The sequence below is a fragment of the Zonotrichia leucophrys genome, chromosome 4, assembly GCF_028769735.1.
Source record: "Zonotrichia leucophrys gambelii isolate GWCS_2022_RI chromosome 4, RI_Zleu_2.0, whole genome shotgun sequence".
In the NCBI taxonomy this organism is placed as follows: Eukaryota; Metazoa; Chordata; class Aves; order Passeriformes; family Passerellidae; genus Zonotrichia; species Zonotrichia leucophrys.
In genome coordinates, this window is record NC_088173.1 from 71,892,804 (window position 1) to 71,901,086 (window position 8,283).

Genomic DNA, 8,283 nt, shown 5'->3' on the forward strand with positions numbered 1-8,283 from the left:
AGAGGAGCTCCTGGTGGGGTTGGGGACAGAGGGGCTGGTGGTTCCTGGTGGCGTTGGGGACACGAGGGGACAGCGGGGCTGGTGGCTCCTGGTGCGGTTGGGAACACGAGGGGACAGCGGGGCTGGGGGATCCTGGTGGGGTTGGGGACAGGAGGGGACAGCGGGGCTGGGAGATCCTGGTGGGGTTGGGGGATCCTGGTGGGGCTGGGGACAGGAGGGGACAGGAGGGGACAGCGGGGCTGGTGGCTCCTGGTGCGGTTGGGGACACGAGGGGACAGGAGGGGACAGCAGGGCTGGTGGCTCCTGGTGCGACTGGGGACACGAGGGGACAGAGGAGCTCCTGGTGGGGTTGGGGGACAAGAGGGGCTGGTGGCTCCTGGTGCGGTTGTCACCACGCTGGGGGGATGGGAGGTGTTGGTTGGGGTGCCTGTGTGTGGTGGTGACATGGAGGGTGACACGCGTGTGAGCGGGGTCACGGTGTCCCCATGCAGGAGGGACTCTCCTGTGAATGGTGTCACAGTGTCCCCATGCAGGGTGGCACCTCTATGAGCAGTGTCACATTGTCCCTATGTAGGTGTGACATCCTGTGAGCAGTGCCAGTGTTCCCATGCACAGTGACCCCTCTTTGAATGATGTCACGGTGTCCCCATTCAGGTGTGACACCCCTGAGAGCCTTGTTTTGGTGTCCCCATGCAGGGTGACATCCCTGTGAATGGTGTCACTGTGTCCCCATGCAAGTGTGACTCCTCTGTGAGTGGTGTCACATTGTCCCCAGGCATGGTGACCCCCCTGTGAGCAGTGTCACAGTGTCCCCACCCCGATGTGACACCCGTGTCCCTCCCTGGGCCCCCCCGATCCCAGCAGGGCGGGGTGTGGGAACTCTCTGGGGACATCCTGGGACAGCCCCATTGTCCCCTTTAGGGTCCCCCAGCATTCCCAGGACTCTGCCACCACAGCCCACCCCGGTGTCCCCAGCAGTGTCCCCTGCAGTGTCCCCAGCCATGTCCCCAGCAGTGTCCCCACGCCACACCCGCTAAATCCACCCCACCTCGTCACCCGTGACGTGGGGACAGCACAGCTTGGTGGCCCTGTTGGGGACACTGTATGGGGACATCCCCCCTCTTCTGCCACCCCTTTGTGGGTGGCAGTGACAGCGGTGACAGGACAGGCCACCACCTCCCTGTCCCCTTGTCACACGTGGCTGCCCCTCGTGGTCCCCTCCTGCCAGGGGGTGTCCCCAGTGGGGTCGGGGTGTCCCTGTCAGGGTGTCCCCAGTAGGGTCGGGGTGTCCCTTTCGGGGTGTCCCCAGTGGGGTCGGGGTGTCCGTGTCAGGGTGTCCCCAGTAGGGTCGGGGTGTCCCTTTCGGGGTGTCCCCAGTGGGGTCGGGGTGTCCCTGTCGGGGTGGCCCCAGTAGGGTCGAGGTGTCCCAAGTAGGGTCGGGATGTCCCTGTCACCCACTCCAGACCCCCCCCGTGCCGCTGTCCCCCTCTCCCTTCTCTGCCCGGGGTCACCCCAAAACCCAAATTGGGGGTGTGTGTCCCATGGTTTTGCCTCCCCGAACCCCCCTAAATCTGTTGGGTGCCTCAGTTTACCCCTCAGTCCTTTGGCGTCCCCGCTCTTGGGGACCGTGGTGTCACCCCCGCCATGGGAGGGGACACGGGGAGGACAAGGGGAGGACACGAGGGACCGGAGAGGGATCCTGGAGCTGGGATCCCTGAGGGATCACGGAGATCGGGAGAGAGAGGGGATCCCGGGAATCGGGGTGCTGTGGGGGGGATCCCAGAAACGGGACCCCAGGTTTGGGATATCCCAGGAGCTGGATCCCAGGTTTAGGATCCCAGATTTAGGATCCCCGGTTTAGGGTCCCAGGAGCTGGATCCCAGGTTTAGGATTCCAGGAGCAGGATCCGATGAGTAGGAGTGCCAGGAAAGGAAATTCCAGGAGGGCGATCCCAGGATTGGGATGCCAGAGGAAGAAATCCCAGGGGCAGGATCCCAAAAGAGAGATCTCAGAAACAGGGATGGCAGAAGAGGAGATCCCAGGTTTAGGATCCCAGGATCGGGACCTCAGGTTTAGGATCCCAAGTTTAGGATCCCAGGAGCAGTACCCGAGGTTTAGGAACCCTCGTTTAGGATCTCAGGTTTAGGATCCCGGGTTTAGGATCCCAGGTTTAGGATCCCTGGAACACGACCTCGGGTTTAGGATCCCGGTTTAGGATCCCCGGATCGCGGGGGGATCGGGGCTGCCCGGCCCCGCCGCCCCGCTCCCAGAGCTGTCCCCGCGGCCCCGCTCCCGTTTGGGGTGGGGACACCGGGGGTGGCAGCGCTGGCCGGGTCCCCCCGGTGCGGGCGGGCTCGGCCCCGGGCTCGGTGTCGGGGCAGGGGCTCCCGGGGAGGCTGCGGGACCGGGACCCCCCGATTTCGTTTAATTCCTTTTAATTTCGTTTAATTCCTTTTTATCAGAGCGGGCGCGGCGGGGCCGGGCCGGGAGGAGCGCGCCCGCTCTCAGGAGACCTTGGCGGGGTTGGGGACAGCCAGGCCCTGGGCTGGGGTGTCCCCAAGGCCTGGGGGGGTGTCCCCAACCCTCCCGCACCGGGGACACCCCGGAATCCCCGGGCGCCGCCGCTCCGGTAACGAAACCGGCGCTGCCCGGGCTCAGCGCGGGCCCGACGGGGCTGGGGACGCACGGAGATGTCCCCGAGGGTGACAAAAGGCACCCACGGGACACCGCGGGGACACTGCGGGGTGGGCACACTGCTCGAGTGTCCCTGCACGGTCACACGGTGACACTCGCACCCAGCCGCGTGTGAGCGCGGGTGCTGCCACCCTGATGTCCCCAAACCCGCCACCCCAGGGACCCAGGGGAGGGGTGGCCGGTCATGCTCTGCCCACGTGGCTGCCCCGTGGCCGTGTGGCCGTGTCCACTCACACCAGCTGGACACCGTCCCACGGCACCCGTGGCCATTGCCCTGGTGTCCCCTCGTGTCCCTGCCCAGTCCCCATTGTCCCCTCTCGTTTGTCCGTGTCCCCGCACCGTCTGTGTTTGTCGTGCAGTGTCCCCGTCCCCTCGTGTCCCCTCACAGTCCCCTCGGTGTCCCCTCACAGTGTCCCCGTTGTCCCCTCACAGTCTCTGGGTTTTTGCCCGGTTCCCGGTGTCCCCACACAGCTCCCGGTGTCCCCACACAATTCCCGTGTCCCCGCACTGTCCCCCCGTGTTTCCGCACGGCTCCCCCATGTCCTTGAATTTGTCCCCGTGTCCCCTCACGGTCCCCCCGTGTTTCTGCTTTGTTCCCTCGTGTTTTCGTGTCCCCACGCAGTCCCCTCGTATCCGTCCCCAGTCCCACACAGTCCCCCTGTGTCCCCAAACATTTCTGGGTGTCCTCAAACAGCTCCCGGTGTCCCCGTACAGCCCCTCCGTGTTTTTCACGGCTCCTCCGTGTTGTCCCCAATCCCTCCGTGTCCCCACACTGTCCCCCTGTGTCCCCACACAGCTCTCGGTGTCCTCGCACCGTCCCCCCGTGTTTTTCACGGCTCCCCCATAACCCTGAACTTCTCCCCGTGTCCCCTCACAGCCCCCTCGTGTCCCCACGCTGTCCCTTTCTGTCCCTGCACAGTCTCCCCCTGTCCCTTCACGGTCCCCACGTGTCCCCACAAAATTCCCCCAATGTTTTCTCACAGTCCCTCGTGTCCCTTCACAGTCCCTGCTGTCCCCTCACGGTTCCCTCGTGTCCCTTCACAGTCCCACCGTGTCCCCTCACAGTCCTGTGTCCCCACGCAGTCTCCCCGTGTCTTCTCAGTGTCCTTCCGTGTCCCCGCACAGTCCTCGCTGTCCCCTCAGTGTCCCCTCGTGTTTTCACAGTCCCGCCGTGTCCCCACAAAATTCTCTCGTGTCCCCTCACAGTCCCCGGTGTCCCCTCACGGTCCCCCGTGTTTTCACAGTCCCCCCTTGTCCCTTCATGGTTCCCCCGTGTCCCCTCACAGTCCTCAGTGTCACTTCAGTGTCCCCCCGCGTTTTCACAGTCCCCCCGTGTCCCCTTCACTTCCCCCGTGTCCTCTCATCGTCCCCGGTGTCCCCTCATGGTCCCCCATGTTTTCTTAGTTCCCGGTGTCCCCTCAGTGTCTCCCTGTGTCCATTCACAGTCCCCCCTTGTCCCCACGTAGTCCCCATGTGTTTCCTCAGTGTCTTTCCGTGTCCCCTCACAGTTCCCCCGGTGACCCCTCAGTGTCCCCCCGTGTTTTCACAGTCCCCCCGTGCCCCTTCATGGTCCCCCCAGTGTCCCCACAAAATTCCCCCGTGTCCCCTCACAGTCCCGCGTTCCCTTACAGTCCCTTTTGTCCCCTCAGTGTCCCCCCGTTTTCACAGTCCTTCCGTGTCTCTTCACAGTCCTGTGTCCCCTCACAGTCCCCGGTGTCCCCTCAGCGTCCCCCTGTCTTTTCACAGTCCCCTATGTCCCTTCACGGTCCTCTCGTGTTCCTGCACATTCCCCCCGTGTCCCCACGCTGTTCCCCTGTGTCCCCTCAATGTCCCCCCGTGTTTTCACTGTCCCCTCGTGTCCCTTCACGGTTCCCCCGTTTCTTTTCACCGTCCCCGGTGTCCCCTCACAGTCTCTCCGTGTCCCTTCACAGTCCGGTGTCCCCTCGCAGTCCCCGGTGTCCCCTCAGTGTCCCCCCGAGTTTTCACAGTTCCTCCTGTGTCCCTTCAGAGTCCTGTGTCCCCACGCAGTCCTCCCGTGTCTTCTCAGTGTCCTTCCGTGTCCCCTCACAGTCCTCGCTGTCCGCTCAGTGTCCCCTCGTGTTTTCACAGTCCCGCCCTGTCCCCACAAAATTCTCCTGTGTCCCCTCACAGTCCCCGGTGTCCCCTCACGGTCCCCCGTGTTTTCACAGTCCCCCCGTGTCCCTTCATGGTTCCCCCGTGTCCCCTCACAGTCCTCAGTGTCACTTCCGTGTCCCCCCGCGTTTTCACAGCCCCGCCGTGTCCCCTTCACTTCCCCCGTGTCCTCTCACAGTCCCCAGTGTCCTCTCGTGTTTTCACAGTCCTCCCGTGTCCTTTCACTGTCCCCAGTGTCCCCTCAGTGTCCCCCCGTGTTTTCACAGTTTCCCCGTGTCCCTCCACGGTCCCCGCGTGTCCCTGCACATTCCACCCGTGACCCCTCATAGTCCTGTGTCCCCTCAGTGTCCCCCGTGTTTTCACATTCCCCCGTGTCCCACGCTGTGCCCCGGTGTCCCCTCACAGTCCCCTCGTGTTTTCACAGTCCCCCCGTGTCCCTTCACGGTCCTGTGTCCCCACAAAATTCCCCCGTGTCCCCATGCAGTCCCCCGGTGTCCCCTCACAGTCCCCCCGTGTTTTCACAGTCCTCCCGTGTCCCTTCACGGTCCTCCTGTGTCCTTTCACCGTCCCCGGTGTCCCCTCACGGTCCCCCATGTTTTCACAGTTCCCGGTACCCCTCACTGTTCCCCGTGTTTTCACAGTCCCCCCGTGTCCCTTCACAGTGCCTCGTGTCCCCTCATAGTCCCGTGTCCCCGTGCAGTCCCCCCGTGTCCTCTGAGTGTCCTTCCGTGTCCCCTCACAGCCCTCGGTGTCCCCTCAGTGTCCCCCCGTGTTTTCACAGTCCTGCCGTGTCCCTTCACGGTCCCCCCGTATCCCCACAAAATTCCCTATGTCCCCTCATAGTTCCCGGTGTCACCTCACGGTTCCCCGCGTTTTCACAGTTCCCGGTGTCCCCTCAAAGTCCCCGGTGTCCCCTCACGGTCCCTCGTGTTTTCACAGTCCTGCCGTGTCCCTTTGCAGTTCCCCCGTGTCCCCACAAAATTCCCCCGTGTCCCCTCACAGTCCCCGGTGTCCCCTCAGTGTCCCCTCGTGTTTTCACAGTTCCCCGTGTCCCCTCAGTGTCCCCTCGTGTTTTCACAGTCCTCCTGTGTCCTTTCACTGTCCCCGGTGTCCCCTCAGTGTCCCCCCGTCTTTTCACAGTCCCCGATGTCCCTTCACATTCCCCCCGTGTCCCCTCACACTCCCGTGTCCCCTCAGTGCCCCCCCCCGTGTTTTCACACTCCCCCGTTGTTTCCACGCTGTCCCCCCGTGTCCCCTCAGTGTCCCCCCGTGTTTTCACGGTCCCCGATGTCCCCTCACGGATCCCCCGTGTCCCCTCACGCCCTCAGTGTCCCCCCGTGTTTTCACACTCCTGCCGGTGTCCCCACGCTGTCCCCACACTGTCCCCGTTCCCGCCAAGGCCCGGCACCGTCTCGGCCTCCGCCGCTCTCTCCCGGCCCAGCCCGGCCCGGGGATCCCTCGGCGGGGTCCCCACGCGGGGCTGTCCCCGGGGCAGCCTTTCCTTGGCGGGGACAAGCAGAAATGTCCCTCCCCTCCCGACCGACCGGGAGCGGCCGGTCCGGTACCGGGGAAAGCGCCGGCTCCGCTCCCGCACCCTCCCCGCAGCCAGGCCCGGGGCCGAGCCGAGCGCACCGAGCCTGGCCTTACCTCCATCTCGGGGGCACCGGGAGAACCGGGAGGGTGCGGATCCGGCTCTAAACCGGGAAAATCGAGGAATTCCGCGGGGTTTTTTCGCTCCCGGAGCGGCGAGAAGCGGAGGATGCGGCGGGGCGGGCCCGGGGGCTCGGCGGGAACGGGGATGCACCGGGAGAGCGCGGCCGCTCCCACCCCGGGCCGGCCTTGGCCGGGCTGGGTGTGCTCGGCAGCGAGAGAAAAAACGGGAATATCGATAATAAAAACACCGATAAATGGTACTGATAAGGACTAATTATGGCGTTAATAGGACTAATAATAGGAATAGGAACGGCACTAATAATAGCAAGGCTAATAGTGACACTAATACCGCTAATATTAACGCTAATTAAAACAACAACAACAGCGCTAAACCCGCCCCGAAAACAACAACAACCAGACAGCAAAAAATGGGATTTTTAAATTAGGGTTATTTTTATAATATTGTTGTTTTTGAGGATCTGGGTACTCGCGGATTTCCTCGCTTCCCCTTCCCGGCAGCTCGCACCCGGTATTTCCCCGTTTTCCCCGTTTCCCCTTCTCCCGGAGCAAATCTTCTCGTTATTATTCAGGTTAATCGTGGGGATAACGGGAAAAAAACCAAAACAAATCAAAACAAAACAAAAAAACAACAACAGCAGGAGAGGAGCGGGAGCCGTGAGGAGGCGGCGGGGGCTGAGCGGGCACCGGCGGCTTAGCGGGCACCGGGGCAGCTTCTCCGCCACTCGTTCCGCGGCCTCAGCCGCCGCTCGGGGCCGGGGCTAGGCGAAAGGAGGAATTTTCGTTCCAGCAGCTCCCGGGCGATCGCCGCCCTCCGTCTTCCCGGTGGGACCGGCCCGCAGCCTCTCCCCGCGGCCCCGAGGGGCTGAGGCCGCAGGGCGGGCTGGGTTTGGGGTAATTTTCCTCGTTTTCGTTAAAAACCGTTGGTTGGTGGCGGATTCACCAGCGGGCCCGGTGGCGGGGCACGGCGGAGCTCGGCTGTCCGGCTGTCCGGCTGTCCGGCTGTCCGGCTGTCCGGCCCGGCCCTGCCGCAGCCCCGGCAGTGGAGAAGCGGCACCGGGGAACCGGGAACGGGGAGCGGGGAGCCGGGAATCGTTTCCAGCCGCCAGCACCTTCCCCGGAGCGGCGGCTCCGTCCCCGCTCGCCCCTCCGGGCCCCGCAGAACCGGGGCTGCGGCCCGGGACCCCCGGCCTTGAGCAGGGCCCGTCCCCTGCGCTCTCCCCGCTCGGCCCTTTTCGTTCGCTTTATTTCCTTCCCCTTTCCGCCCTTTTGATTTATTTCCTTTTACTCTCCTTATCCCTACAGCTTTAGTTCTCCTTTTATTTTTATTTTTTCCTTTCGAATTTTATTTTTTTCCTGCTGTTTTCCCTGCGCTGTCCCGGTTATTTCAGCGACGGGCCCAGGCCGCGGCAGGCTCGGACATCCAGCGGCCACTGCAGCCCAAGGCCTTGAACTCCCGCTGCCCGCCAGAGCCCGAACCGGGCACCTCCCGCCTCTACCGGGCTCTACCCGTGCTCGGGCCGTACCCAGACCCCTGCGGGCTCCCCAGACCGGGGCGGCGCCCGGTACCGGGCCGTGAGCGCGGCGGAGCGCAGGGGCTGCGAAATCTCGGGGTTGCTTGCGTTTAAATTTAATTTATTTGTTTTTAATCCGCCGCCGTTAGAACCGTTCCGATTCCAGGCGGTACCGGGGAGGGGGGCGGCCGTCCCCGGGAAGCACCGCGGCCGCCGCCGCTGCTTTTTCCGCCCGGTTTTGCCCCCGTTGTAACGACAGGGACGGGACGGA